Source organism: Cavia porcellus, unplaced genomic scaffold, assembly GCF_034190915.1.
Source record: "Cavia porcellus strain 051 isolate PalLab524CR breed Dunkin Hartley unplaced genomic scaffold, mCavPor4.1 scaffold_15, whole genome shotgun sequence".
Lineage (NCBI taxonomy): Eukaryota > Metazoa > Chordata > Mammalia > Rodentia > Caviidae > Cavia > Cavia porcellus.
In genome coordinates, this window is record NW_026947498.1 from 46,350,285 (window position 1) to 46,366,789 (window position 16,505).

At 35.9% G+C, this 16,505-nt stretch overlaps 2 protein-coding genes and 1 long non-coding RNA gene across 8 annotated transcripts in view; 2 read left to right on the top strand and 1 right to left on the bottom strand.

Moving 5' to 3' along the window:
- The window catches only part of LOC134470478 (uncharacterized), a 56,133-nt gene extending 43,588 nt beyond the window's left edge, over positions 1-12,545 (top strand). The window contains exon 5 of the long non-coding RNA XR_010039403.1: positions 3,873-12,545. This is a non-coding gene — a long non-coding RNA (uncharacterized LOC134470478). The remainder of the gene's footprint in view (positions 1-3,872) is intronic.
- Positions 1-16,505, top strand: part of Cmss1 (cms1 ribosomal small subunit homolog) — a 341,586-nt gene that overhangs the window by 111,750 nt on the left and 213,331 nt on the right. The window lies entirely within an intron of this gene.
- Filip1l (filamin A interacting protein 1 like) overlaps positions 1-16,505 on the bottom strand; it is a 243,707-nt gene that overhangs the window by 83,454 nt on the left and 143,748 nt on the right. The window lies entirely within an intron of this gene.

Consider the following 16,505-nt stretch of genomic DNA (forward strand, 5'->3'; position numbering starts at 1 on the left):
GAGATCTTTCTGATGCCACCAGTTCTCTTTCAGGGAAGGGGTAAGAATCATAGCAACATTTTTGTTGGTTAATGAACTGGTCTTTACATTTGATTTGTGAACAGACTCGTCTTCCTCATGAGCAGACTCCTAGTCTTCTGTGACTGTATCTCCACATGTTTATAGTGATGGAGTTTCCTCCACCCTTTGCCAATAACCACAAAATGATCAGTAATGAGATGTAATTAAGTTTCGAGAAAAAGAAAACAAAGACCTGAATGTCATGATACTCTCATGCTTTATATTATCAGTGACTTCATTGTTTCCCTTGGCAAATTTTTAATGTATCTGTGCTTGGCCCAAGAATGCATACTAGGGCAAAGAAAAATGTTGTATTAGCAAAAATAGTTACATATTTTCAAGTTGTCCTCTGCTCCCAAAAAAGTAATGGAAGATTGCTTTTGTTTATACCAAACATAAATAATGCCTTACTCTTTTCATGAAATATAGGCAATGATATAATGCCTGATGAGTTTTCATGGAGAAAGCCTGCTTTCTTGTTAATTTAACACAGAATAATAGGATGTTATCTGTGACTGAGATAGCCATAAAATAGTGGCCTTTGACAGTGTCAGGAAGCCTAACCTCTGATCCCCAGCTCTGCTTTTAATTAGCCAGGTTCTGGGTGTCAGTTAAAAAATGAGAATGTTCTTTTGAATGGTTTTACACTGTCTTTTTATGTTTGATACTATAGTGTATGAAGATATACTCAAAGAAAGAGACACTATGGTAGCTACTGTTATGTCGGGCTGTCTTGTGGTGAAACACTATGTTGCTTAAATTGTTCTGTTCTGACCTGTGTTGTTATGTCCTCTTTTATCTTAATCTTTTTTTAAAATAAAAAATATTTTAAAAAATCAAAATGTTGGGCTACTTTGGGCCCACAAGCTTATTTATGATGGAATAAGGACCAGGGGTTCTTTCTATTGATCTCTACCCAGTTTCCTACTTCTAATGGATAGCAGAGTTGGGGCCTGAGATTTTGATGATCTCTGAGATCCTGGGACTTCCCGCTTTAGAATTTTGTGATTCTCTGTTGTTTTGTGTCTATGGATACAAATACCATGCGGTTGGTGATGAGAAGTAGACTGTGGTTTGTTTTTCTTATGTTGTGACCTAGGTCAGTTTTTCTTGGGTTTAAACTAGTTGAAGTCCTGGTGGCTCTTGTTAAGAATGTGTCCATGCAAGAGAAAGATTGCAGAGAATTTGCAGTTATTTACTTTAGTTCCAGGAAATGGCCAAATGTAAATAGAGGCCTGTCCTAGTCACTCCCCAGCCCCCCACCCCCAGCTAACTACTTAGGGTTTTGTTATTGTTGTTGTTTCTTGAGACAGAGTTTCACTGTGTGTACTTCATACTGGCCTTGACTTACTATGTAGTCCAGGCTGGTCTTGAACTTGCAACAATATTGCTGTCTCAGCCTCTTGAGTCCTAAGATACCTTGAGTCCTAGGTATCACCACACCTAGCTCATAAATTTGATTTTTAAAATCATTCTTCATTAATTTTGTACATCAAAAATTGTTTCTTCTACATAATTGCGAGCTGTTAAGGCGTAATTTTAGTCTTCCTATACCTATTTATTTTCATATTTGAATTATGGAATGCATATAACAAGAGAATATTTTGTTTGCATAAAGTGACTTGGAAGATCCTCAGAAGAAATTGCCTTTAAATCTTCATCATTTAAAATCTAGGTAGCCAATCAAAACTACTCATTTAAAGAAAATAATAATTATGATGATATAACTGATATTTGTGCAGTATACATCATAGATAAGCCTGTTCTACATCCTCACAAAAACTGCTGTTTTCTCCTGTTTTACAGGAGAGGAAATCAAAGCTTGAAAATATTAAATTTATTAAAGTCACTATTAAAGAGGCAAAATCAGGTCATAATTGGGGCATTCTTTCTCCAGAATCCACTAAATCATGATGGTGTGTGTCTACTCAGTTCTTAGAGAAAGGCATTGTAAAGGCAAATTCTGGCTTAACTTTAGTGTGTTCATTGAACATTTGGGAAACACCTACTAGGTCAGTCAGGTATTGTGCTGGGCAATTTTATTTTAGCTAGTTTATTATCCAGGCTGGTGTCCCATTTGTTCAATTTTGGGTACCTGGAATTATTTTTTTTTAATATGAATAACATAAATTCACAAACCTTTATTTGGCCTTGGAGCTGTTGGGCTACTTAAGAAAAATGTTTTGTTCATATTGCATTACATAGGTGCAGAAACTATATTTAAATGCATGGTTATTCTGTGGAACCACTTTGCTAACATCCTGGAATGACAGGACTGTCTTAATAGAAGCAGTTAGAGATTGTATAGTTGGAAGTAGACTTAAATCTTACTTCCAACATGTTAGCTCTGTGGCCTTGAGCCTTCAGAAGTACAATGGAGATAATAGTATCTATTAATGGTTGTATTGTTCACACTCTGTGAGCTCAGAGGCCCTTTTGTTGACGTCTGTGTCCCTAGGTACAACAGCTGGAGCTCAAAGGAATTTATTAGGTGACTGAATCATGCAGTGCTTCATGAGCAGAGCTGGTTGGCTCTGAGTCGAAGCTGCCTCATGCTATAGATGATTCATCTGTGAAACGCTGGCTAGAAGCTTAGAAAAAGTTTGTGGAGAATCAACTGAAATAATTCTTCTACATGTCTTTCCACGTACCAGGCACTCTTGGAAGTGCTTCATGTATGTTAGCTTATTTCATCTGAAAGAATTTTAACCCCAAGTAAAATTTTTTAAAAAACAACTGTAGGAAAGGGCCTAGGAGAGGCATATTCAGTATAGTCTTATACTCCTATAAGAGATACCAAAGACAAAGAAATTAATGTCAATTTCAGGACATCACTTACTTATACCAACATAAACTTCAGTGTCTCTGTGTGTGTGTGTGTGTGTGTTTATATGTGTAGACATGTGCTTTTATGCACAAGATAGGTAAGTAATGTTAGATTCTCAAATTAAATCTCCATTTAATCTCACTGAATTTGAAAAGTTTTCATAGATATCCTGACCCTTGCCTCTTCTCAGTACTCCCTTCAGACCCTTAAATACCAAAAACTGGGTATCTACTACATTTCTCTTTTTATTTGACCATAATTTTTAGGTATATCATGCTTTACTATGTCATTTAAACTTGACTTGTTAAGAAATTTTAGGCATGAATTGTTTGTTTTGACAAGAAGATACCACAAAGACTTTGTAATGCAGAGCAATCCTGTGCTAAGTAGGACATTTGTTGCCAAGGGACAGAACTGGGAGTGATTCAAGGTTTTAAGTTTTGAATGTGTTTAACATTCCTTATTTTGGTGATTTTAGGGCGCTTGTCTGCTTTCATTTACCTTTCTCTTTTACTTTCCCCTCTAAATGCATTGCACCATTAAGCTGAATCTTAGTTCCCTCAAAAGGGAATAGAAAGAGTTGTAGTAAGAGTATGGGATTCTCAGCACAGTTGGTTTTAGGTTCTTAAATAGTAACCAACTTATGGTAAATGTGATTAATCTATGAAAATACTGACTATAAATAGATGTTAACAGTGCTCTGTTACAGATGACCAGGTTGTGCTCTCATGGCCAGATTAGGGCAAAAAATCCTGTTGGGATTTTATTTGGTTTCTGAAAATAAAAATAAAAAATTGTTTCCTTTTGTTACCTTGGTTACTGACATTTGAAGACACTAAACTCAGCCAGTTGCAATAAACCTATCTGATGGCTAAAAATGACAAATTGAAAATCAGATAACCTAATTTAGCAGTTGGCTTTATCTTTTTCTCTCATTTTCAGTAAAGACATCAAAATATTTCCTCCATGATACTTTTTATTTCAGATTTTGGAAGAAAAAATGAAAAATGGGGCTGTGAATCTGGTCCATATTCCAAAGGATTCTAAGAAGATCAAAGTCACAGAGGGGAAAAAAATTAAATATGACTTTTAGAAGCCAGAATGGTAGTCATCTCATGTATGTAGTTACTTTTCTTGTTGGTGATACAAAATGCCTGACACCCAAAGTTAAAAGGGGAAAGGTTTATTTAGCTCATAGCTTGTAGAGTTGTTAGTCCATAATTGTCTGTCTCCATGATAGGGTGGTCTGGTAGACAGCATTGCTGAAGAGAAACAGTTTATGGCAAGCAGAAGGACTGCAAAAGCAACAAGGGATAAAACAAACCTCTTTCTGTCCCTTATATTGTATCTAGGCTACTGGGGTTAGGGTGGTGCCAAACCAATTAGTGGACTGATTTAGTTGTCATCCTCCCTTAATCCTAGCTTTGCATCATGAATCAATCACACATTCTAGTTTCTGAAAAAGCCCTACCTGTGACAGCATTAATCTTCAGGGGGACATCTAGACACAAGCTAGACATACACAACATTTTGCCCCTCAGCCCACAAAGACTCATGTACATCCCTGTATGAAAAAAGCATTTAGTTCATCTCCAAGAGTTGCCAAAGTCCTGTTTCAGATTGCTGAAAAGTCCAAGTCCAAAGTCTCCTCTGAGATTTAAGGCAAACTCTTATGTCCTTGTACAAATGAAAAAGTTCCAACATAGAATGGCACAAGATAAACATTACCATTCCAAAAGGTACAAAAAGGGAAATAGAAAAGAAGAACAAAGCAATTCTAAAATCAAGGAGGGCAAACATTAAGTCCTATAGTTTCATGTACAGCATCCGAGGCAATTTGTGGCAAAATGTGAGCACTAAAAGGCTTGAGTGGCTCTACTCCTGTGGCACTACAGTTCGGTGTAGTTTCCATAACTTTTCTCTTGGGTTGTCTTTGCTCCCTTCTCTTAGTTTCCCTCAGACAATCTACATTCCTGGCTTCTCTAAACTTCTGGTGCTCCTCCAGTTTCATACTCAGTTTTGCACACCGTCCTTTCATGGGCACACTGCCTGGCCTACCAGGCCTTCTTTTCAGATCTGGCTGGAATCATTCATGACCCTACACCTCTTGCACTCTGTATGCTCCTAAAACCTTTAATATTTTCCCCTTTAACTTTGGGTGTTAAATCCAAAACTAGCATCACACGGATGATGCCAAGGTCTGCTGCCAGCTGGAGCAGTAGCCAGCTTCCTTCTCTCTTGGCTAGGATCCAATGCCTGTGAACTCAGTCCCAAGGAATAACTTCTCTAAACCACTGCCATTCTGGAACGTGGCACTCCAGGAGTCGCTTCTCAAAGAAGTCTTTCATTTTTGCAATTTTTAGACTGCAAAGGATAGAGTCTTGTTCCTTGTGATAACCTCAAGCTATCTTTTCTAGTCTTATATTCCTTCTCAGCAATCAAGATCTCCTTTGCTCTATTTTGTAGTCCACAGCTTTACTGGAGCTTCCTTTCTGCCAAATTCAAAATGTTTAAATCACTCTTTTTGGCTATTTGCTATTGATTCTCAACATAAATACAGCTAAAATCCTGCAACAGTAGCTGTGACACAGCCCTAATATTAGACTGCCTTGAAATTTTTTCTGCCAGATTAATTAGTCTACCACCTTTAATCTGAGTCTCAGGCAAAGTGTCTGGACATGCACAGTGCAGGCAAACTTTCTGCTAATGCATAACACACATCATCAGAAGTCCAACAACCAGTGCAGTCCTTCTTCCTAACAGAAACCTCCTGAGCCTGGTCTTTGTCAGCAAGATTTCTATCAACCATCTCATCTTCTGAGCTCTGACAAGGCTGTTCCACCCAATAAAGTTTAGTGTTCCAGCTCTACTTTTGCAGCTAGTACTACTAGTTCCAGCTACTACTAGTTGCAGCTAGTTCCAGCTACTTTTGCAGCTCTCTGAACCTTCCCTAACTCTTTCCCTTCTTACAAGCCATTTCCAAAGGCTCTTGAGCCAGATGGTCAGGTAATGTCACAGCAATTACCCCACCCCTTGTACCAGATTCTGTCTTAGTTACTTTTCTTGTTGCTTAGACAAAATTCTCAACACCCAAAGTTAAAGGGGGAAATATTAAAGGTTTATTTAGCTCACAGTTTGTAGAGCTTTCAGCCCATAATCTGCTGGCTCTAAGCCAGTGTGACTTGGAAAATGGGTATCACAGCACAGAACTTGTAAATGGCAAGCAGAAAGCAGTGAAAGCAAGCAAAGGACAAAATAATCCTCTTTCTGTCATTCATATTGTATCTTGACTACTAGGGTTAGGGTGGTGCCATACCAATCAGTGGGTTGATTTAGTAATCACCCACCTTTAATTCTAGCACCCTTAGTACTAGCATTGTACCATGAATCAATCGCATACTCAGATTCAGTCAGCTCTGAAAAAGATTCACCTATGACTGCATTAGGCTTTGGTGGGGGGTTATCTAGACACAGGCCATAACATCATCCATTCCCATAAGGCCAAGTATTAAATACAACTGAAGCAGTAGATTGATCAGAGTGCATACTTGGGGAAGAACTTAGCAGTTTTTCTGTTGTTGGATCTCTGTTAGAATTTTAAGTATAGACTCAGAAATTTAACAGTAGACATCAATGAAGACTTCAAGTTTATTTATCAGATGGTTGCTTATAATAATAAGTTCATGTGTGCATTGTTTGATAATTTCAGTAGACAAGTAATTATTCCATTTTGTAGATGAAGAATTCAGAATTCAAAAAGCTTAAATATTTTTAGCTAGTAAACTTTGGAAAAAGACTGAAAATTCAGGTATTCTGACTTCTTTCTCTCTATGCTTATTGAACTACAGTAATTGACATTCATATTCTATATTAAGCGTAAAGGTGTTCTCTAGTTTCTTGTCCATTAAATTCTATAATCAAAGAAGCTACTGGACATCTCCTTTTATTCTTTACTAAAATAAAGTCTGCTGATGAGGTCTAAATAAGCAGACATACATCATGGTTTTTCTTAGCTATGCGTGTGGAGTTTTCTTGTTTTGTTTTGTTTTATCTTTTTGAGAAAAGGTCTTGCTATGTAGGTCAGGCTGGCCTGAGCTCACTTTGTAGCCCAGGCTGGTCTCGAACTCACAAGGATACTCCTGCCTTAGCCTCCCAAATGCTGGGATTACAGGTGTGTACCACCACACCCTGCAGCTATCTGTGTTCTGAAGAAAGCACAAAAAGAAATATAAAAATCTTAAAGTATGAATAGTTAATTTATTCGAGTTTTCCATTACAAATCAGTGGCCCTTAAAGATTCTTTTCTCATTTAAAGTTGAAACAGAGCCAAGAATATTTTCCAGGTCTTTGTGGAAAAGAGCAGAGACAGAAATTATTTTCATTTAGTCCCAAATTAGCTTTAAATGCCACACTCCCGGCCCTAAACCTAAGCACTTGAAAAGTTGTGATTTTTTTTTTTTTTTTTTTTTGAGAAAAGGTCTTACTAAGACTTTGAATTCACTATATATGTAACTGAGGCTGGCGTCTAATTCACGGCAATCCTCTTGCCTCAGTCTTCTGAGTGCTAGGATTACAGTTATGTGCCACCATGCCTGGCTTTGAAAATCTAATTCTTTTAACAGTTTTCAGACTATGTTACTTTACAAATTTCTTTCAACTGTGGTTTTTGTTTTAATGATAATGTTGAGCCAATGATTTAACCTTTCTATTTTCTTTGAATTTTGATGATTCTGGCCAAAATCCCCTATCCTATAACTGATATGCCTGTGGTTATGCCCAGAGCAGGGACCACAACACAGCTCTCCTGCCTGTTGATTCTATTGCAGTAACCCTTGTCCATATACTGACTTCTGTTTCTTTTAGGACTGGGGAGATTATGAATCCTAAAACATAAAAATGTACCTTTCAGAATATCCAAAGTCTCCCCATAAATTTTTGGTGTCCTTCTCAGACTATCTTCTTACCCTTTAGGTAACAAGTCACTTGGAATACCTTGACGTCTCCTCTTGGGGAGGCCAACCTAGTGCAACTGGAGCTTACAGATGAAAAGATTTTGAGGTGGAGGATTCTCACCCAGAGATTCCAAATGGCCGTATAATATCTTTTCTTTTTCCTCTTTATCTAAGAAACTGACTAGAATAGAGAGGTTGCATATTACACCAAAAAAATGTACCCTCAAAGCCCCTGAGCAACACAAAACCTCAAAGCTATTTTACTTTATTTACCGTTGAGCATCTTGGGTATATTACATTTATCTTCTCATAACTGAAAGTCTAATTCATTACCTCCCAGGCATATACATTTAGTGTGAGGCATTTATACTTTATAGAGGAAGAGAAAGAAATAAACATTTGTAAAGCATCTGTTACATGTCATATAATGATTAGTACTTCTCTTTATGTCTATTTATTTATTGGTACCAGGAATTGAACTGAGGACCTTGTGCTTAGCAGACAGACGCTGTGCCACTGAGCTATATCCCTGGCTCTTTAGGCCTTGTTTTAAATTCTGACACATATAGTTGATATTCATCTCCTCCTTTGACAAATGAAAAGAATTTCAGTGTATAAAATACTAAAAAATATTATAAATAATTTTCAGTATACAAAGTACTTTAGGAACATTTGAACCAGAACTTACAGAAAGCAATGAAAGCCATCCTCTGACGGAACTTTATGACTGAATCCCTACATCACACAAAAAAAGGAGTCCAAATAATTAACCTGATGATGGATCTCAAGGTCCCCAAAAAACAAAAACAATCCAAACTCAAAACTAGTACAAAGAAACTATGAAGGCGAGAGTGGAAATGAGTGAAATTGAGACCCCCCCAAAAAATACAGAGGATTAATGAATTGAAGAGTCAGTTCTTTGAAAAATCAAAGAAAAGGACACTTAGCCAATCTAATTAGAATAAATAGAAAAAATACCCAGATCAGTGCAGTTAGAAATGAAAAGATAAAATCACAACAAACACTGCCAAAATAGAAAACATTATCAACAACTGCTTTGCAAACCTGTACACCAATAAATTAGAGAATTCAGAAGAAATGAATAGATTTCTAGATACACTGAATTACCAGAATGAAACCAAGATGATTTTAAAATCATGAACAATCCAATAACAGATAATGAAATTGAAGCAGTTATAAATAAGATACCACTAAGAAAAATCCACATCCAGATAGGTTCACTGCTAAACTTTACAAAACTTTAGGAAAGTTCTAACACCAATACTTCCCAAGCTTTTTAATGAAATTGAAAAATAAGCAGTACTCCTAAAATCATGCCTGAAAGCTAACTTTAACCTGACTGCCAAACCAAATGGGCACTCAAACAAAAAAAAACCATAGACCAATCTCTTTAATGAATATAGATGCAAAAATCCTTGACCAAATACTGGGAAATACAATGCAGCAAGTCATCAAAAAGATCATATATCATGACTAAATAGGCTTCATCCTAGGGATGCAGGAATGATTCAACATAGGTAAATCAATAAACATAGTCATTTAGAGAGGAAACAATAAAAATCACAGAATCATCTCAACAGATGTAGAAAAAGCCTTTGACAAAGATCAGCATCCTTTCATGATAAAAACACTGAAGGAAATAGTTATAAAAGAACCTTATCTCACTGGGTGTAGTGGCACATACCTATAATCCTAACACTTGGGAGGCTGAAGTAGGAGGATTGCTGTGAGTTAGAGGGTTAGAGTTTGAGACCAACATGGCCCACAAAATGAGTTCAAGCCTGAACTGCATAGTAAATCTCTATCTCAAAAAAGAAAAGAAAAGAACCTTATCTCAACCTGATAAAAGCCATCTAGGAGAGACCTACTACAATATATTAAATGGGGAAAAACTGAAAGCTTTCTGTTTAAAATAAGGAGCAAGACAAGGATGTCCACTGTCACTGTTCCTGTTCAACATACCAGTAGCAGTGGAAACGTTACCAAGAGCAATTAGGAAAGAGAAGAAAATAAAAGAGTGTTAGATAAAAGGAAGAAGTCATCTTATCATTATTTGTAGATGACATGATCCTCTACATAGATAACCCAAAAAATGCCCAAAAAAACTCTTGTTAATAATAAAATTCAGTAATACAGCAGGATATACAGCCAATGCACAGAAATCAGTAACAATGTGAGGGCAATCTGACTGTGACATCTGTCACTCCATTGATCACCACTGTTGATTTGCCTAATCTGGCTGACCAGATAGCTGTCCCTTCCTCCCTTGTGGCTCCATATGCCCCCTTTTTGAAGCTGTATACTCTGAAAAAGAATTTTCTCTGTCAAAGGTATAGGAGCTCCCTTGCTAGAACCTCCAAACAAGCTCTCACAGTCCTTGTGCTGGTGTGAGTCTGTAATTCAAGCACTCACTTAATTTGGAGGCTGAGGCAAAGCATCTCCTTGAGTTCAAGTCCAGCCTGAACTGCATAGCGAGACCCTGTCTCAAAAAAGACAAAAAAAAGAATGCTAAATTATAAACAAAAAGCAAAATAAAAAATAATAGGAAGAAGGGAAATAAATTGTTCCCAAAGGGAAGGTAGAATACAAGGGGAAGGAAGAGGGAGAGGGGGGATAGGGAATGAATAAAAAAAGATTGGAAGGTGTTTGTACATGTACTAATTCCATACAAGAAATATAATCATTATATACTACACACATGTGCTAATATGATAAAAAAATTTTAAAAGAGTATCTGAGGGGAATGCTAATTCTACCATAGGGACTTTGTGAAGATATCTCAGAGGTAAGCTAATTTTCAAGGATTAAGAAAGAGTTTCCAATGGAACAAGCACAATAAAGAGCCTAATACTACACCTCAGGCTACTTACAAAAAGAAGTGCAAGTCAAGCTTATAGCTCAGAAAGACGGAAGGAAATTATAAAAATGGAACAGAAATTAACGCAATTGAGACTATGAAAGCAATATACAGAATTAACAAATTGAAGAGTTGGTTCTTTGAAAGAATAAATAAAATTGATAAACCTCTAGGCAGCCATATCCAAAAAAAGAAAGAAACATTCAAATTCATGCAGTAAGGAATGAAAAGGATGAGATCAGTATAGATCATGTGTAAATTCAGAAGATCACCAATACATACTTTGAAAATCTTTACTCTCATAGGATGGAAAATTGGAAAAAATGGGCAAATTCCTAGAAACATGAATTGCCAAAGCTGGATCAAGAAGATATAAAAATTCTGAATAATGCAGTATCAGTTAACAAGATTCAAAATGTAATTAAAAACTTACCAACAGAGAAAAGCTCAGGTCCTGGTGGATTCACAGCTGAATTCTACAAGAAACTTAGAGAGTTAATACCAATACTCCTCAAACTCTAATTGAAAGGGAATTCCTAGAGGCAGGTATTAATTACCCTGATACCAAAGCCAGAGAAAAACACAATCAAAAATAAGAATTACAGGCCAATCTTCATAATGAACATGCAAAGATACTCAATAAATGCTAGGAGAGTACAGCAAATCATCAATCCCATGACCAAGTAGGATTCATCCCAGGAGTGCAAGGATGGTTCAGCATGTACAAATCAGTAGATGTAATTCACCATATAAACAGAGCCAAAGAAAAAAAATCACATGACCATCTCAATAGATGCAGAAAAACTTTTGACAAAGTCCAACACTCATTCATGCTAAAAGCCCTTAGAAAATCAGTGTAGGTAGTCTTTACATCAATCTGGTAAAAGCCATCTATGACAGACCATCAGCCAACATTAGGTTGAAACTGAAAGCTTTCAAAGTAAAATCAGGAGCAAGACAAAGATGTCCATTATTGCTACTGCTATTCAATATAGTCCTAGAAACATTAATTAGCCAGAAAAATTAGACAAGAGAAATAAAAGGAATATGAATAGGAAAAGAAGTGACTTTATCATTATTCACAGATGATATGACGTTCTACATAGAAAAACCCAAAAATGCTACCAAAAGGTTTCTAGATTTAACAGCCAGATCCAGTAGCATAGCTGGATACAAAGTCAGTATTCAAAAATCAATAGCATTCCTGTACACAAAAAACAAACTCACTGTGAGAGAAATCAGGAAAACCACACCCCTCATAATAACATCTAAAAAGAAATGAAATACTTAGGAATCAATGTAACAAAGCAAGTAAAAGATCTGTACATTGAAAATTACAGTACTCTGAAAAAAATTGAAGAGGATCTCAGAAATAAAGAGATATTCCTTGTTCATGGATAAAAAGAACCAACATTGTGAAAATGGCCATATTCCCAAAACTTACACAGATTTAATTCAGTTCTGATCAAAATACTATTAACATACTTCACAGACATAAATTCCTAAAATTCGTCTGAAACCAGAAGAGATTTAAAATAGCAAAGGCAATCCTGAGCAACCCCTTACTTGAAATTATGCTACAAAGGTACAGTGATAAAGTCAGCACTGGTGCTGGCAAAAAAGCAGACCTGAGGATCAGTGAAACAAATTAGAAGATGCAGAAAGAGCTAGAAACACACTCAGCCACTTTATCTTTGATGAAAGGGCCAAACATGTTCACAAAAAAAAAAAAAAAAAAAAGCTTCTTTAAGAGAAATGGTGCTGAAAAAACTGGCCTTCTATATGCCAAAGACTGAAATTAAACCCATGTGTATCATCATACACTAAACTAAGGTCAAAATGGATCAAAGATCTAAATATTAAAACAGGGACCAGGGATATAGCTTAGCAGCACAGGGCCTGCCTGGCAAGCATGAGGTTGTGAATTTGATCCCTGATATAAAGAAAAATAAACAAATATTAAAACAGAAACACTAAATCTACTGGAAGAGAAAGTAGGTAGAAATCTTGAAGACATAGGGGTAGACAAAAGAGTTCATGAACAAAAACCAAACTGTACAAGAAATAGTTCAAAGAATCAACAACTGGTATCTCATCTTATTAAAAACTTTTTGTACCTCAAAAGAAATTACCAACAAATTGAAAAGAAAACCCACAAATTGGGAAAAAAATTTTAACCAACTATCCCTCAAACAAAGGACTTCTATCTAGAGCATTTAAATAATTAAAAAAATCAAGTCCCCCAAATTCAAATACCCAATCGAAAAATGGGCTTCTGAGATGAATACACACTTCTCAGATGAAAAAATATAAATGACAAGTAAATACATGAAAAAAATGTTTTGCATACTTGGTTATTTGAGAAATGCAAATTAAAACAACCCTGAGATTCCATCTGACCCCAGAAAGAATGACTATCATTTGAAAAATCAATACTAAAGCTGGCAAGTATGTGGCAAAAAAAGGAACCCTTCTCCACTATTGGTTTGAGTAGAGACTAGTACAACCACTGTACAAATCAGTGTAAAGATTCTTCAAAAAACTATGATTGGAGGTCTCATTCAACTCAGCTATTGCCCTTCTGGGTATTATTCCAGAAGAGTTGAAAACATCATACCACAGCAATTATATGTGAACCCATGTTTATAGCAGCACAATTTGTAATAGCTAAATCTTGGAAACAACGCAATTGCCCATCAACTGCAGAATGAATAAAAAAGATGTGGTGTTTTTATACAATGGAGAACTACTCAGATCTAAAGAAAGATAAATGGATGCAACTAGAGACCATACTCATAAGTGAAATAAATCAGACTCACATGTGTAAACGTCATAATGTCTCCATAGTATAAGAAACTGAAAGAGTAAATAAGATCCAAAGAATACAGTAGATACTGTGAAAGGGAAAGAAATTGCTCAAAAGGAAAGAACAACTGGGATGGGGAAAGGAGGGACGAAAAGGAGAGGGGAAAATATATATATTTATATACACACACAAAGAACAGTACGCAATATAATACCCATTGTTAATTCCTATCATCTTGTTTTAAAATTCTGTATCATTTCTATTGGTTTCTTTTTTAAATTCTTAAAAAAAAATTTTTTTTTAATTTCCATGCTGTATAGACAGGAAAAAGATAAAGGAAAAACATGATATATGGGGAATTTCAATTCCTTTCTGTGGTTTGAGGAAGGAAGTATTCAGTTGGGAAATATAAGTAGGAATATAAACTGTTGTCACAGATAAGGTTCTCATCACAGTGCTGTTTATAATACAGGAGATGAAACAACCAAGTATCCACCACATACTGTGGAAAATTAAATGAATTAAATATTCGGGCACATATTCTATGTCTAATTAGACAGCCTATAAAAGTTAAATTTCTGAAGAAGAATATTTAATAATATATGAAAATACTGGATTTGGAAACATTATATTATCTATTGCATTGTTTTCAAGTTTATGAGAACTTTTTCAAAAAGGATAAATGAGATAAAATCTGAACATCAATAAGTGAATGAATGATTATTTAGTAGCAGCTAAGGTAAGCAGGTATTATGTCCATCAGGGATGAGAAAAGAAGACTGAAGAAAATTAAATATGAGTAATGTTAATCCCAGCCTCAGGAAGCTGAGGTAGGAGGATCACAAGTTCAAGGCCAGCCTAGACCACAAAGCAAGATCTTGTTTCAAAAAACAACAAAATTGTACATTTTGTTAAGTATGCTAATAACTTTGTGTTTTTTTTAGTTTTATATATTACATAGTGAAATATTTAAATATGAAATGCCATGCTGACCTGGGACTTGCTTTTAACTGTTCCAGAAAAAAATAAATAAATAAAGGCAGGAAGTAGATACAAAATAAGTATAGCAAAATATTGAGGTTGTTGAAGTTGAATGATGACTATGTAGACTTGGTTATATTCTTCTCTTTTTTTTTTTTTTTTTTTGTATATTTGAAGTGACCATCAAAAAACTTAAAAGAAGAAAAAGACAAAGTAGCATATAATATGCTAATTAAAGTATTTATACACTGTGTTGTATTGAATAACAATGTATATAGAATTTATGTGTTATAGTATATATGTGTTACACTGTATAAACATTTTAAGGAGTAATTGTATTAAAAGAAAAAAGGCCTTGCTGTGGGAAAGAAAGGTATAAGGAGAAAAAGTGTTTGGATGTTAGGCAGACAGAGAAGCAAGAGTGTGGGCTGTGTCCCAGAAGCCAAGAGAAAATGGTTTTAAGGAGCAGAGAGCTGCTTTGACCTCATCTTTAACAACATTGCCACACTTAGAGCAGTTTTGGAACTCTAATTTTGGAACTGTCTGTTTTGAAATATCCATTAGCCATGCCAAAGTCTGATTCTTGGAAGGTAAATTTGATTTATTGCAACAGGGAAAAATCTCATGGGACCAAATCTAGTGAATAAAGTTAGATTTTGGGTCAGCTAATACTATCTTTGATCAAAAGAACCAATTGTGACCTTAAAATAATGAGATTGGATATTTAGTATGGTTTTTGGAGTGATGTTAAAGACATTTCCAAAATATGTCAGTCATGATACTTTTGCAGAATAAGCGTTATAAGTTAAGCCTTTGATAAATTCTGTGCTTAGATTTATAACTCAGGCCTTTTGTTTTTAATATTCCATCTACTTTGATTACTTGTCAAATATTTGATGTCCTGGAGCTTTCATGTGTTTTCTAGGCTCTAAATATAAGCAAAGCAGTAAGAAATAGCATAGTATACAGGAAGACAAAAAATGCCAGCTCTGGAGCCAGGCTTGCTGACTTAGTTCTGCCCTCCTCAATACATGCTGTCCGTTTTGAGGTGAATTAGTGCACTTCATTTCTGTAGGGCTCAATGTCTTGATAGTTTACTGGAAGATTTAGAAGTCATGTGTGTAAAATGCCATTCCCCATATACAGCATGTGGACAGCTCATAGCTCATCCTAGTAGAGATGTCCTAATATAACTTTGCCTCTTTGTTCAGCAGACATGCCTTCCCTCTTGGGACATCAAATGAGAAAAGAAAAGAGCTAATGGATTTTTGCTTTTGGTATCATGAGAGGGCAAATTACTTAGGCCTAACTCACTGGAGGGAGAGAGTTCTTGTAGTCAGTATGAAACAAGTATTTTAAGAGTGTGTGTTACTTTGTGCCTAGCTTAGATGGAGATTGGAAAAGTGAAGAAGTTGGGACCTGACCAGGAACCAGTTCCTGTTGTTTATTGGAGAGGTGATAGGGAACTATGATCATGCCAACTTGGAGTGACTTGACATGAAATAACTTTTTGGTCCAAACTGGCTAGAACTGTTACAAACAAGATGACAAAGGCTGCCAATTCAAAGGGATACATTCATCTAGCCTCCTACTGGCCTGTCTCTTCCACCAAGCAAGACTTTTAAAATCCTTCTTTAACATAGTAGAACCACAAAACTTAACCATCTGCAGGTACTATGCCAAGATGCTTTATGTGCACTATTTCCTTTCATAAGGAACCTTCTGAGACCAAGACTGTGCTTAATCTACACTTCATGGGCTGACAGTACCTACAGTGCTTGCTGGTAAAAGACAGAGTGAGAATTCTTTGCAAGCCAACTTTTCATTGTGTGAATCCTTTCTCACTAAGAATAATGGTCTGTGTAAAACTAAGAGAGACATCCACTCAACCATTATGTTGTAGTTTTGAATACATGAACAGAATTGATACAGTCAGTGCCTGCCCTTTAACCAACACCTGCATAATAAAGTGTTGAAAAGACTAGAACACAAGCTAGACAT